Source organism: Cryptomeria japonica, chromosome 3, assembly GCF_030272615.1.
Source record: "Cryptomeria japonica chromosome 3, Sugi_1.0, whole genome shotgun sequence".
Taxonomy (NCBI): domain Eukaryota; kingdom Viridiplantae; phylum Streptophyta; class Pinopsida; order Cupressales; family Cupressaceae; genus Cryptomeria; species Cryptomeria japonica.
The window spans coordinates 282485954-282502052 of NC_081407.1; positions in this window are offsets into that span (position 1 = coordinate 282485954).

Here is a 16099-nt window from a genome sequence, read left to right on the forward strand (position 1 = left end):
AATCTAATTTTTGTTCTTCTAAACTAATTTAATCATCACATTTCATTGCTTCTAATTATTCAAGCTCTCCAATCATTCAATCATTTAACTCCTTTTGCTTATATTAATTAAATAATTTTATTATTTAATTAGTTTCGAATTAATAACTTTAATTAAATAATCTTTATTATTTAATTAGATTTAATTTCTAATAATTAAATAGTTTCTTTAAATTATTTAATTATCTAACTCATGCTTTTTAAAATTCAAAAATTCAAAATTCCCCAAATTCTAATTCCATCTAATTTCAAATAATGTGCATTTCATTTCATATTTTTGAAAATCCAAATTCAAGCCAAATGCAAATGAAATTTGGATTTCAAATCAATTTCCTATTGCATATGTTGAAATCCTAACTGGCACTGATTTTTAGTCTAACTATCAATCACCTTTTCTGATTGGGCAATCTATTCAGTCAACTTCCCAATCAATGCACATCTCCTCAGTTAACTCATCATTCAAATTTTTTGAACAAACTCATCTATTGAATTCATTGATCAATCTATCCATTTCACTAATCAATCAATCCAGTTGAATCATTAATCAAATGAGTTCAACTCTCAATCAAATATATCTCAAATGATCTCAATCGTTGATCGATTTTGTGCCCAAATGCATATCGATCATTCAATTCTTCTCATTTGAAATGTATAATTGAGCATCCATTTCCTAAATTCAATAATCACAAACTTCAAATTTGTATGTCACATTGCAGGTTAGAAGCACAATACTAAGAGTGATCATTCCACGAGAAGCAAAAGGACAATGGAAGTGATGTTGCAATAGGGAGTTTAATTAGTTTATCTTATTTATCCTATTTGCACACTTTCATTGATATTATGGAATTTTGTTAGTTAGATAAGGTTTTTTGATTTCCCTTTTATTCTAATTATCCTAACAATGATGAATTTTAACATAATACACATAGATAACTCTTCATCAAATCCTTTCATGTGTTCCGTATACTCATCAACCCCTCACTCCTTGCAAATATACCACATGGTTTCATTGTTTCTAAATTCATTTGGTTTATCAAGCTCATATCGAACGTGGTCTCCACCCATTTTGAGAACAGTCAAGAGAACAATAAAAAGGATTCTCCACACGATAAAAATGAAATTTCTAAAGTTTCTATAAAAAATCACCACCAAAAACCAATTAATGAAAATCTTGAAGCCCTGTGAGCCAATTGGGTTATAATTGTGGCTCCATCCACACTTGACCCACCACTCGTGTTGCAATCATAGTGTGAAATATGATGGGATGGTTAGATCATTTTTAAAGCCCATATTTCTTAGGGGTTAAATAATAATTATTACCCAGGTAACCATGTGTCATGCTAGAGAGATGCCAATGCATCATAACATGGTAAACTATAGTGATCACGTGACAACTGTGTTCCACCCCATGCCTCATTAGCAAAAGGAAATTATTGATTTCAACATGACCATTCCAAACGTAATGAAGAGACCACATTATTGATAATCTTAGAGGATTCGGTTAATACTGAGAGGGGGGGTGAATCAATATTAACAATAATTTTAATCTTAAAACTTGAACTTATAGAACTTCTTCAAATCAAACATAAACCAGTAGTAAACTCTTTAGCATTACTGGTAATCACTAATAACCAGCTGTTAAACCGGTTTATCAGAACAACTCATTAATTGTTCATCAATATGCATAAACTGAAAGTAAAACATAACAACACATAAAAATATTCATCATAAGAACACCATGTTTTTCATGTAGAAACCCAAATAGGAAAAAACCACGATGGGAATTGGTACCCACAAAAATTGTGCACTCTTTTGGAATGCGCCTTGTTAGGAGCCTAGCTAGGTTAGAAGCTTACAATGATGCCCTGTTAGGAGCAGACCCTGTTAGGAGTCACCTGGTTAAGGGATTTAGATGATGAGCTTTGTTAGGAGCTTTGACCTGTTAGGATCAACCTCGCAAGAGGATTTAACACTTTGATATAGAGCTACCTAGTTCAGGGATTTACAATGTAAGGCTTGTTAGGACCTACCCGGTTAAGGGATTTTGACTGTTGCAATTGCTAGAGAACAACAATGAATGATCTGGGTACAACACTTAACTACTTGCTTGATCAGATCCAATTAAGCTCCAAATTTTCTATACTATGGCAAATTGCATACTTTGGTTCGGCTTCACACTTTTCTCAAAACCACCAACACACCAAAAATCAACTATACCGACATAAATAACCTTTACAACTTAGTCAATTACAAAACCCTAAGACTTGCAACATAGATCATCACAGATCTTTTACAACTCATTACATATCATCATTGATCATCATGGATAATTACAATTAATTACAAATCAATTATAACCATTGAATGATCATCGCATCTCGATCTGATACAAAGTCAAACCCTTAGAACACTCTGCTAAGCACTTTGCATATTCCTAATAAATTCGCTTTCCAAATGTGCCAAAACATCATTCAAGCACTTCACGTGGTTTGTGCCACGTCATCACCAATATTTGAACTTGATGTAGATCACCGCCAAACCAAAAATTATTACCGGTTAAGAGAATTATTTATTGGTCCTTAAACCCTTCTTAAACCCTAGAAAAAATACAACAGAAATCATAAATATGATTTTTGATAACCAAAACATGATGTGGTACCGGTCAGATACATATTACAATGATACAAGCTCACATTCCAAACCGCAACACTTCAATCATCACCAATCGCTAGATCAAATCAAAACATTCCTCGTTTACTGGTTAAGATCCTAATTCCCAGTTCATTGTCTATAATACTAGGGTAAAGAATTTTCAGTAGACCAAAAAGACTTAGATGAGAAAATACAATATAGTAAACATCAGTTTCCATCAATGACAACACAAATAACTGATCAAAGTCATATGATCATGCAATCTAAATTTCTTCATCACAAACAGTCCTTTACCGGTTCGGTCACCATTCTTGATCTACATCAGTTATGCCAAACATGCCAACATTCTCCCCCTTTGGCATTGATGGCAACACCAACATAAACTCCAACATATTCAACTAAATTCATGTTGCTCTATTCTGAAACTTCTCTATTGTACTTCACTCTTTTGTCGGTTCACTCAATTCATCTTTACCTGGAACTAAATCTTCATTTCTTCACCCCCTTTTTGTTACACATCTCCTCCTCCTTAGGCTAATATATTTCTTCTCCCCCTTTGACAACAATGTCAAAGGTGCATATGCATTGTCGGTCATCAAATCTCATCTAAGTTGCTCTCCCTGTGGAGTAGCCACCATTTTATCAATCCTCAGTGAAAAATATTCAGTAAGTCCACTAGATTTATGCATCTCCTACATCTTAGTTCTTCTTATGTAGGGGTCTGACCCCTAATTTACCTCTGAGATACTCAAAGGTAGCCTTTGGTAATGGTTTTCTGAAAATGTCTGCAAGTTGCTCTTTGCTTGTCACATACTCCATTCTGACTCGCTTCTTCTGGACTCTCTCCCTCAAAAAGTGATATTTCAATTCTATGTGCTTTGTCCTTTCATATAACACAATATTTTTGGAAATATTAATAGCAAATATATTGTCACAATAAATAGTTACCGGTTCAAACATATCAAGTTTAAAACCTTCTAATACATGTCTCATCCAGATTGTCTGCGTGCAATTCATTGATGTTGCAACATACTCTGTCTTTTTTATTGACCGTGATACACATGTTTGCTTCTTACTTGTCCAAGCAACCAATCTACCTCCAAGAAGAAAAGCTCCACTGGTAGTGCTTTTCTAGTCATCAACATTGCTTGCCCAATCTGCATCAGTAAACACTTCCAAAGAAAAATCATTTTTATAAGGATATCATAAACCATAGTCTATTGTCCCTTTCAAGTGTTAGAATATCCTTTTCACCGCTACCAAGTGAGTCTCCTTGGGATCCTTCTGAAATCTAGCAACCAAACCAACAACATGTGCAATATCAGGCCTACTGTGAACAAAATAATGCAATTTACCGATCATGGACCTGTATTACTTTTCATCAACAGAGGGTGAATCATCTTGCTTAGATAGTTTACAACCTATCACCATCAGAGTACCAACAAGTTTATAATCCTCCATGCCCAATGTTTTCAACACTTCCTTTACATACTTACTTTGACAGATAATATTCCACCATCCAATTCCTGGACCTGCAACCCAATGAAAAACTTAATTTCACCAATAAGAGACATTTCAAATTCTTTCTTCAACTCCTCAGAAAACACCATACATAAATCATCATCACCTCCAAAAATTATATCATCTACAAATACTCCAGCTATCAATACTTTTTCTCCATCAGTCTTAAGATATATGTTACTGTCATCATTGCTACGTTGAAATCCTATCTTGATCAAATGTGCATGCAATATTTCAAACCATGCTCTCGGTGCCTACTTCAATCCATATAGTGCCTTATGCAACTTGAAAACCATATCTTTATTCTTAGTTAAAGAAAATCTATTTGGTTGTTCTATGTGCACTTCTTCTTCAAGGATGCCATTAAGAAAAACAGATTTAACATCCATCTAGTAGACCTTAAATCCTTTAAATGCAGCATAAGCAAGTGACATTCTTCCTCCTTCTAATCTCACCACTGGTGCAAAGGTTTCTCCATAGTATTCTCTTTCTTCTTGTGCATAGCCTTTGCATACCAGCCTTGCTTTATTCCTCACAACCTTTCCTTCTTCATTCAACTTGTTTCTAAAGACCCATTTAGTGTCGATCACATTCTTGTCTTCTGGTGTAGGAACAAGTGTCCATGCTTTGATCTTCTCAATCTGATCCAATTCCTCATTCATGACATTAATCTAATCATCGCCCTTTAATGCCTCTCTTACTATTTTAAGCTCTATAGTTGAAATTGTAGACGTATAAAAATGACCATATTCCTAAATGAATATTTTATGTTAATTCCTCTATTTTAGTTAAATCTAATTTAACTAAATCACCCACATTCCTCTATTTAATTAAGTAAATTATTCAAATTATTTAGTTAAATTCACTAGAACCTTTTACATCATTTTATTTAATTAACCCCTTTTCTCTCTACTTTTAATTAAATTTACATTTAATTCATAGTTCACCCCAAATTGAATAAATCTAATTTATTCAATTTCCCAAATTACAACCAAATTGAAATAAAGTAATTTATTTCAATTAATTCTATTTTCCCTCACCCACTTGCAAAATCCTACATCTCCCACTTGCATCCTAAACCCTATTCCTAATTTCTTCTAGAATTCATCTAATCCTAATCAATTAGCCCAAACCTATTCATTATCCCTTTTCCCTAAATTTGAGGAGGTCACTTCTCAAATTTGGAGTAAAGTCTTCAAAAAGCATTAAAGCCTTTATCCATTCAACAAGCTAACTTGTTGAATACCCCCAAATTTGGAAGGACTCTCAAATTTGTCCCCAAATTCTTTAAACCATTAATGGTTAACTAACCCTTAGTGGCATGGTTAGAGACTTTTTGACTAACTTAACCTCCATGTAACCCAAGGGCCTCATCAAAACATGGATTGACAACTTTCAAACTTGACCCTTGATTAACTCTTTCAATCGTGACTATCCATTGCCCTATTTTTACTATAAATAGAGCTCTCATTCCTCCATTTCAAGGATCCATGCAAGCTTTTAGTATCTCATTTATGCTCAATTTTATTAGCACATCTAGCTTCTCTTTGTAATAGGAATTAATCTAATAAACATTTTGGACTATTCCTTTATCATTAGCTTAACTCATAAACTAGTATATCATGTTAGGATAGTATTGCTACTAATCTTGTCATCTTATAATCTAGTTTATTGCATTTGTAGAATCATGCATAGATAGGATGCATTTTCATAACTAAATCAATCGTGAGCATCCCTTGTTCTTGCATTTATCATCCCTAAGCCACTTTTCTCAGTGATTTGAGAGCAAAGGCATTGGCTTGAGGGACCTTGTGAGATAGAGAACCATGGAACCAACCTTGGGAAGTTGAGTCATTCTTCATGACTCCATGACTTGCACCAAGAAGTCCTGTGGGTGTGTGGGCAAGACTCTTTGAGCTTTATTTTTCACATTTTAAGTTTCATCGCCCCATTTTTCCTGCATACATTTCTGGCGCCCACCGTGGTGCACTACCCCATTAATCAAATCGGTTTTCAAAAATAAACACTTTTGCAAGTATGCAGGAAACAGGAATTAGTGCATAGGGAACATCCCTTAGCGCATTTGGTGGATCTTTTAGTGCATCCAGTGCATTGTTTTGTGGTGGGGTCTATTCTCTAGCGCATGCAGTCTTTACCTTAGCACATCGTCCCCACTAATACTTTCTTGTAGGTCTCGACACGGGAGAAAAATAGAGTAGCGCATCTGAAACACAGTTCAACGCATCAGGCCTTTCTGATAGCGCATCCGGATTACCTTGTAGCACGTACAGTTTGTTCTGTAGCGCATCATAGACAAAGGTAAAAAAAACTAAAAACTGTAACTGAGTGTGAAATTAGACTTGTTGAAGTCCACAAAAATCCACAAGTTTTCTAACAATTTTACTTGAAATTTTGCAAGGTTTTAACAAATTTCTTATAGGTGGGAGCTTAGTTTTTAGGATCATCAAATAGTTTAAATTTTTGCTAACTTAGTTAAGTTAGTTAAGATATAAAACTTCTTTTGATTCTTGTTAAAATTGAACTCACTTTTGTTTAAGCTTTAAAAAGAACCACAACAAATTTTTCCTTGCTTTTCTAGGAGAGCAAATTTTCAAATTGGGTTTTAAAAGGAACAAATCAATTTTGTTTTTCAAAGTTTTGCAAACAAATGGATTAAAAATAACTTCACCATCCTTTGGTGTATAAAAGGATCCATTTTAGGTTTTAGTAAAGTAAAGAATCACACCAAGTCTCAAAAGTCTTTTTCAGCTAAAGAGGGAAAATCTTCCCCTTTCAATCGATTTCTTTTGTTTACGAAAATTGCATTCATTTTGTTGACCCAAAGTTCTTTTTTTTTTTAGAGTAGAAAATCATTGCCTTGAAAAATTAAAAGAAACACCATGTTTTCATGGAGCAACATCTCCATATAGGATTAGCAAATCATTGCTTTGAAGGGCTAAAAAGAACTTGGGTGCTTTGTCTCGAAAGTGGAAGGTATATGCTCTCCCCTTAATTGGGTGATCAAAAAGCCAAACCACTCTTAAAAGATTTCTTTAATTCAAGCAATAAAACCTTTAGCAGGCCTACCTTCCCGAGGGGTTGAAAAACTCTTAAAGCCATTTTTGGCTGGTGTGAAAGGAATGACCTAAGTGGGAAACGGCTTTGAAGCCAAGTGTTCCAACCTACTATAATCAAAAGTGGGAAGTGATGAAAGTCCTTTTCAATGGTTGCGTGCAATGATTAGCCTTCCCCCAGTATCTTTGAGATACGTAAAGCATTTGTTCTAAAGGTTGGGAAGCCTCCTGAGGGAGTTTATCACTGACGGCCGAACAAGAAGCTTGATTACGAACCTTAGTATAGAAACTTTGAGCTGAGTCAGTAACCAGACATTTGCAATATCATAGTGCAAGGGTGGGGAATAATCCGTCCCCAAGATCACTCACCATATATCTCCCAAGATAACTACTCAATTGTGAAGCAATTCACTTTGGGTTAATTTTTGGCAAAAGGCAAAAAAATGGGCACCCCCTAGGGGGTGACACGACTGTTTGAGCTGATGGAGTATTGAGACTAGTGGGCTATGATATTGCTTATGACCCTTGAATAAAGAGTCTGATTGAAATGCATGTTGTATCTAAACCTATTGAAACATTGGGGATTTGAACACATCCTTGCAGAACATACACTTATTGTTTAGATTAAGCAAAATGGTTGTCTCTTTGATGTCGTTCTTTCATTTGTTACTTCGGAAAATCATCTATCAACATTAAAAACTCAAGGCAAAACTCCAACATTGCAAAGAACAACCAAGTCAGGGCAATTTAGCACGTAAGAGCAACATCTTAGCGTGTGGCGACCATATTTTAGCGCATTAAACCTTATCTTTAGTGCGTAAAGTCTTAACAGTAGCGCTTCACCAGAATCTAAAAATCAATAGCTGCAGTTGGCGCTTATGAAGAATAGTTTAGCATGTTGAAACATCAGCTTAGCGTGTGGAAGCTAATCTTTAGCGCGTAGGGTTTCACTAATAGCGCATAGGCGGCTCATATTAGCGCATGATCTTGTGAACCAAAAATGGAGCAAAATTAAACAGTTTTAACCAATTAGTGCATAGCAGGGGGCAACATAGCACGTGGGGTCTTTTCGTTAGCACTTTGAGAGTGTTCTGTAGTGCATAGCATCTCTGTTTTAGCGCATAGCCAAAACCAAAAAATAGGGGGCAAAACAGAGGTCAATTTTGAAAAATTTTAAAACAATTTCAAAAGCTTTCCTTCATTAGCCTGAACGCTCATCAATCAGAAAACCAAAAACAGAGTATCAAAAGCTATTTCTAAAAGCAAATTTTCATCAAGAAAAGTTGGCTCAAATCTGAAACTAGTCACAAGATAAACATATCTATCCTATCAAAATCAAGAAACATCATCACAAGTGGCAAATAGGTCCTTTAAAATCAAATGGATTTTTCTATCCCAAAACACACTTGTTTAAAACTCCAAGTTGTCAAATCAAGTTTCCATATCGGGAAAGCTTGTATTCCATATCATTTGACGCGCTTTGTCATGAGGGGGCATCTAAACCTTCACTTTGATAAAGTAGAACTTGAGTTTCCAAAACAAGCTAAACTGAATCCAAAACAAATCAAAGGAAACCATTGATCACTTGTGCATGACTAGTCCTCATATTCCGAGAAGAAATAATATTATCATAACGCTAAGTTGAAGAAACAGCAACCGAGTTCCTCGAAACTTGCCAAAAGAAATAATTTTTTATACATCAATCGTCAACTCTTCAAATCTCATCGAACATTCCTTCATCATATATGATTATATCTTCAAAACAAAACAAATGAATTTGACAAGGAACCATTAAGGAGTAGAGCATTATGTCAGAAGTCCGCATTCAGCCAACAAATAAATTGTGGAGGGAAGATCAATTTGACATTATTTCCCGATGAATACATCACTTAAAACATACCCCGATTCAAACCACCAACCCCTGAACAAAACATTGAAGAAGAGTTCATTCCTTTTGTCACAGAGAGCTTCTACTAGATGCCACTATCACTCGCTCTCAACGAAACAAACAAAGTGAAATGCAATCAGAATCTAGCATAAATCAAAGATTATCGAATCCTTTCGAGCATCCAAATCTAGAGGACGCCAAAATTTCTGAAGAACTTCTTCAAGAATGTCAAGAGAGCGCTTCGTTTCAAAGACTTGTGGAAAGACTCATGGAAAATGAAAAGGAAAAATACTTACTCATGCTCACAAGCAAAGGAGTTAAACTTCTAGAGGACTTGGACATAGACATTTTTAGAACAAGATCTCAAAATTATGAATATCAAGAACAACAACGAGAGGAGGAGGCACATGACCCTAAACAAAATATTCCTTAACAAAATCTACTAGAACAAAATATACCTGAGGAAAACATATCATTTCATACACCATTTCAGCCTAAAATTAATGCAAGGGAAGAATTCTTCCCTCGGCAAAATAATGCACCTTTGATTGCTCTTACTCAACAAATGCAAATGTTACAAAGACAAATTCAAGACATGCAACAAGGGACAATAGTACGGTATTCATTAACTGAAATTTGTCCTTATCCATTTGATAGAAGATTGAACATGGTACCTTTTCCTCCAAACTCAGACATTCCCAAATTTGACAAATATGATGGGAAAACCGATCCCCGTGATCATGTTCGAGAATTTTGTACAATGAGTCTTGAATTTGCTCATGATGATACCTATTTAATGAGGTTATTCCCAAGAAGCTTGGCAGGGCAAACAATGGAATGGTTATCCAAAATCACACCTCCCATTAGATCATTCGAGGAACTAGTCAACAAATTCATATCTCAATATTCCTATAACATTCAACATGTTATCACCATGTTAGACGTTTGTAACACCAAACAAAAAAACAATGAAACATTCATGGTATTCCTTCAACGTTGGCGGTGTATGGTTTCAAGATATCCTAGAGATGTGCCTGAAAAGGAAAAGATGGAAATTTTCATCGACAACTTGAATAGTGAGATGAGTTACTGACTCAAACTCCAATGCATACCATCTTTTGCTAAATTGAATGAGAATGGCATCCAAGTAGAAGAAGCATGTGTCAAGAAAGGAACATTGAAATTTTTAAAAGAAGGAACAAGTTCATCCAATTACAACAACCAAAACAACAACAACTTGGACAAATCCAGATTCTGGACTAGAAACAAAAACAATGGAAGTGAAGGAGGAAATGAATCAAATGATCCAAAATCAAAGCAGACCGTGCTCGCGTTATCAGGTAATCCTCAAGTTACAAAGAATCCCAAAAGTGTTAACCCAGGCACTAATGCTTATGCACCAATTACCAATCAAGATAAACTCAAAACAAACAACACCATCAATACCCAAAACAATAACACCAATAGGGTACCTAATCCAAACTCACGGGGTAACACAAACAACTTTCAAAAACACATTTACACACCATTGGGGCAATCACCAGAGTCAACATTCAGAGAACTCTTGGAAAACAAAATTATCTCTTTACCCGCAATCAACGACTTTGAACCACAAATCAAACCACCTTGATGGAATGACTCACACTTTTGTGATTTTCATTGCAAAAAAGGTCATCAAACAAATGATTGCATGAGGCTGAAACACATTGTTCAGGACATGATCGATAGAGGTGATTTAACGGTCGATGGTCTCAAGACAAATGGTGACCATGGAGCTTTCAAGAATCCTCTTCCAAACTACAACAAGGATGGAGCTTCAACCTCAAGTGATACATGTGGAGCTTGTATCAATCACATATATAATAACACCATCAATCACATATTAGCTGAGGACAATCAAGTCAATGTTATCACAATCAAAGACAGGCATGAACATGAATCCATCAACGTAACAACCAAAGCTCAAAAATATGTCTTGAAGGGACATATGTCAACAAAAAACACCGTACCCAAAATTCAATATGATCTAGTCAGTCAACTGCGCAAAACTCCTGCTCAAATATCTATACTTGAGTTTCTGAAACTTTCGCCAAAACACAAAGACATATTGGAACAAGTGTTACTAGAAACAAATGTACCTCAAGATCTAGATGCTGACAAATTCCAAACCATGGTGGCTCATAGTACAGGGCCTCATAACCTCACTTTTTCTGAGCATGATAATATCTCATTGAGCCATCCTCACAATACTCCACTCCATATTGAATTCATGGTCTATAAACACTGATTTAAATGACTATTAATAGATGGAGGAGCTGGACTTAATATTTGTACCTTAAAACTTATCCATGCATTAGGCTTCTCTGAGGAGTCTATTGATCCATGCAAAAAGATCACTATAAAGGCATATGATGATGAGGAAAGATCATCTAAAGGAACAGTGGTGTTGCCAATTTAGGTAGGACTGATACAAAAGGATACTATGTGTCAGGTCTTAGACATAGACTTCACATACAATATCTTATTGGGTCGACCCTAGATACATGAGATGCAAGCAGTACCCTCCACTTATCACCAGTGTGTTAAATTCCTCTACAATGGGTAGGAGGTTTCTATATCAGCTGATCATAATCCATTTCATCATTGTAATGCTATGGGGGCAGCCCAAGATAGCTTGGTTCCACATAATAGAGAGAAACAAAATTCCTCAGCACCAAATCTTCAACAAGAAAAGTCTACATCATTGTCTATAGATTTCAAGCAGAAAATGAAAATCAAAGAACAAGGCATGGGAGAATACTCTTTGGAACCCATGTGTTTGGCTAACTTGCCAACATCACCTAGATCTCATGGATTACCTACAACATCAACACATCAAGAAACTCAGCCCATCACCAAGTTTGATGGCACATTTATCCAACTTGGCACTCTAGCACATGAATCCGAGAAAAAGGACATCCTTAGTTGGCTATACAAAGATGAGGAAGAAGACGGAGTAGCTACTATGGAAGTAGCTATACCAACACACTTGTATGGAAAAGGCTACTTAATCATGCAACAAATGGGATACAATGGCAAAGGACCTATTGGTAAGCGTCAGGAAGGCATCACAGAACCATTGGATCCTCCTTCACAATTCAGTAAAGACAAAAAGGGATTGGGCTTTGAACTCACTCTACTACCAAAGAGGGCACCACACAAATATCAACAACCTTAGTGGAAAGAAAAGAAGAAGTACAAGGAAGACTCTTGGCAGGAAGCACTATTTGAGTTAGCAAAGACAATATATAAGGAACGTGAATATCAAGAAAGGAAGCAACATCAAGTGAAGCCCATCATTCCAAAGAAGGCAGCATCTACAGAAGTACATCATATTCAAGAACTAATATCTGGCAAAGAGGAATCACCTCCTGATTGTATTATTCCTCCTTGAGAAAAGATAGTATATGAACAAATGCAAAAAGTGGAAGCAGGATCTGATACAGAATCAGAGAAAAATATCAAACTTGTATCAATCATCAAAGACCTGTTCTCACCCTACAACATACCAGTTCATACCACTGATAAAATCTGGGATGATACCTTTGAGACTGATTCCAATGAATATGAATAGGGTAGTTGTTCTAACATTACTGAAGATATTTGTGCAAATGACAATAATACACCCATCTCTCAAGAAGAATGTAGCACAGAATATAGACCGCTTGAATTTGGTCCACAAAATATCTATGACACCAAGGAAAATGAGCATTATGAGCACGTCTATATGGAAAATGATACCATCGAAGACCTTGACAAAATCCTTAACTCCTTTAACACCCCAGCCAACCATAATGAAACCTCTATCCTGACACTTACAGCGGTCAAACTTAATCCACCTAATGACTCCTTACCACTTGTCTTTCCAAACCTCATAGACTGGGATGAACCTGAAACTCATGATATACCAATTTTCCAAAATGACGAATCCATTATCCATTACTTATGTATTGTTAACCCAGAAACAGACTCTATCAGTGAACAAAGTAACAATGTCTGCAACAAGGGGAGTGCCAAGTCTCTCAGTCGCAAAAATGAGCAAAATAAAGGATCTACTGCTGAAAACCAGTCAATGGCAGCAATAGATCACACAAAAGTAAAAATAAAGGGTGCATTTGAAGGTGAAAACATTTTTAAGGCACCTAAAGATGGGAGACTTGACACTCTTCCTGAGCATTATCATGAGAGATCACCCATATTGATTGAGCCCACTCAATCAATCAACATTGGTACTACAGAAGTAGCCAAAACTATACACCTTGCAGAATCTCTGACAGAGGAAGAAAGATCAGAATTTATTAAATTTTTTGAAGAAAAGCAAATCAACTTTTCTTGGTCATATGCAAATATGCTTGGGATTGATCCACAATTAATCATGCATCATTTATACATCGCTCAAGGAGCTAAACCAGTCAAACAAAAACTGAGAAAGATGAATCCACATGTAGCACTCATGGTCAAAGTTGAACTGAACAAACTGTTAGATGTCAGATTTATCTGACCCATCGACTATGCTGAATGGATCTCCAACATTGTACCAGTCTCAAAACCAAATGGCAGTATCAGAATATGCACTGATTTTAGAGATGTCAACAAAGCCTGTCCAAAGGATGAATTTCCTTTGCCTAGTATCGACATAATTGTAGACCTCACAGCAAGCCATGCAATGCTATCACTAATGGACGGTTTTTTAGGCTATAATCAAATCAAGATAGCCCAAGAGGATCAAGATAGAACAATGTTTACCTGTCCGTGGGGAACGTATTGTTGGAAGGTCATGCCTTTTGGCTTAAAGAATGTAGGAGCAACTTATCAATGAGCAATGACGATAATCTTTCATGACATGATGCATACCTTCATGGAAGACTATGTGGATGATTTACTAGCTAAATCCTTCACCAAAGCAGAACATCTAAGCATCTTAGAAATTATTTTTGATAGATTGGAAAAATTCCAAGTCAGGCTCAACCCTAAGAAGTGTGTCTTCGGGGTTACATCAGGTAAATTACTAGACTACATAGTTTCAGCTAAAGGTATTGAAGTGGATCCAGCAAAGGCATAAGCCATTATGGAGATGCCACCACCAAAGAACATCAACCAGCTTAGATCTCTACAAGGACAACTCCAATTAATCAGGTGATTCATCGCTCAATTAGAAGATAAAAGCCTCCCATTCAATCATTTGCTACATAAAAATGTACCGTTCAGATGGGAAGCCAAATGTGCAGAATCCTTCTATCAAATCAAACATTATCTAATAAACCCACCAGTTTTGGTACCACCAATAGCAAGAAAGCCACTCATTCTCTACATTTCAACAACAAATATATCACTGGGGGCATTGTTAGCACAAGAAGATCAACAAGGCAAGGAACGAGCTATATACTACATTAGTAGGACATTAAATAGATATGAATTAAACTATACATTCATTGAGAAGGCTTGTCGAACAGTAGTATTTGCCTCTCAAAAGTTCCGACATTACATGCTAGTGCATACAATTAAGCTAGTTGCAAAAATTGATCATCTCAAATATTTACTCAGTAAAGCAGCTCTTACAAGCAAATTGGCTAAGTGGGTCATGATCCTCAGTGAATTTGATATCCACTACACAGAGCGAAGAGCTATCAAAGGACAAGCAATTGCAGATCAACTAGCAGAAGCACCACTACCTGGACAACAAACTATGGAGATTGAATTTCTAGACAGAGACGTTCTTGCTATCTCCACCAAACAATGGACCTTGTACTTTGATGGATCCTACACACAACATGGCTCAGGTAATGGCATTTTGTTCATCACCCCTGAAGGATACACTATACCAAGATCATATAGGCTTATGTTTCCATGCACAAATAACATTGCTGAATATGAGGCATTGGTTATAGGCATCAAAATGGTCATAGAATGGAGAATAACAAAGTTAAAAGTCTATGGAGATTCGCAATCAATCATCAATCAAATCAACAATGACTATCAGACAAAGGACGACAAGCTGCTATCCTACAAGTGAATGGTGGATGATATCAAACAATATTTTGTGCACATCACCTTCGAGCAAATACCAAGGTTGGACAACAAAGAAGTCGATGCAATGGCTACTATCGCTTCATTACTGCAAATTCTAGAGCAACAGATTAGTTACGAGTTTCTGGTAGAGCAACTGTTCTCCTCAGCCTATGATCATTTGGAATCCCATGTTATCTATGCCTTGACCAGTTTCTGACTCTCCATTATATGGACCGATATATGACTATCTTAAAAATAATATCCTACCCATTGACCTATCGCGAAACCAAAAATGCAACTTTATCTGACAAGCTGCCTATTATACTCTTACCGCTGATACTTTGTACCGTCGAGGTCTAGATGGTACTCTTCTTTGTTGCCTTGATCATAATGAATCTGACTCCACTTTACACAAGCTTCACAAAGGTATCTGTGGCACACATTCAAGTGGTACTACTCTTGCTAAAAATCTTCTAAGAATGGGATAATATTGGCCGACAATGGAAAAAGACTCTTACCACTTTGCAAAGAAGTGTCCTAAATGCCAAATCCATGGCAATCTTATACATGCACCAGCATAGGAACTGCAGCCATTCACAACATCCTGGCCCTTTTGTCAATGGGGACTAGACTTGGTCAGAAAAATTCATCCTTCATCTTCAAATGGACACAAGTTCATTATAACTGCAATGGAATACTTTACCAAATAGATTGAAGCAATCCCCATGACCACCGTGACTAGAAAACAAATTGCCTCTTTTATCCTTAATTATCTAATCTGCAGATATGGCATTCAAAGTTCCATCATCACAGATAATGGATGACCTTTCAAAAACCAAGATGTCTGAGAACTATGTGAAAAATTCAAAATCCAACAT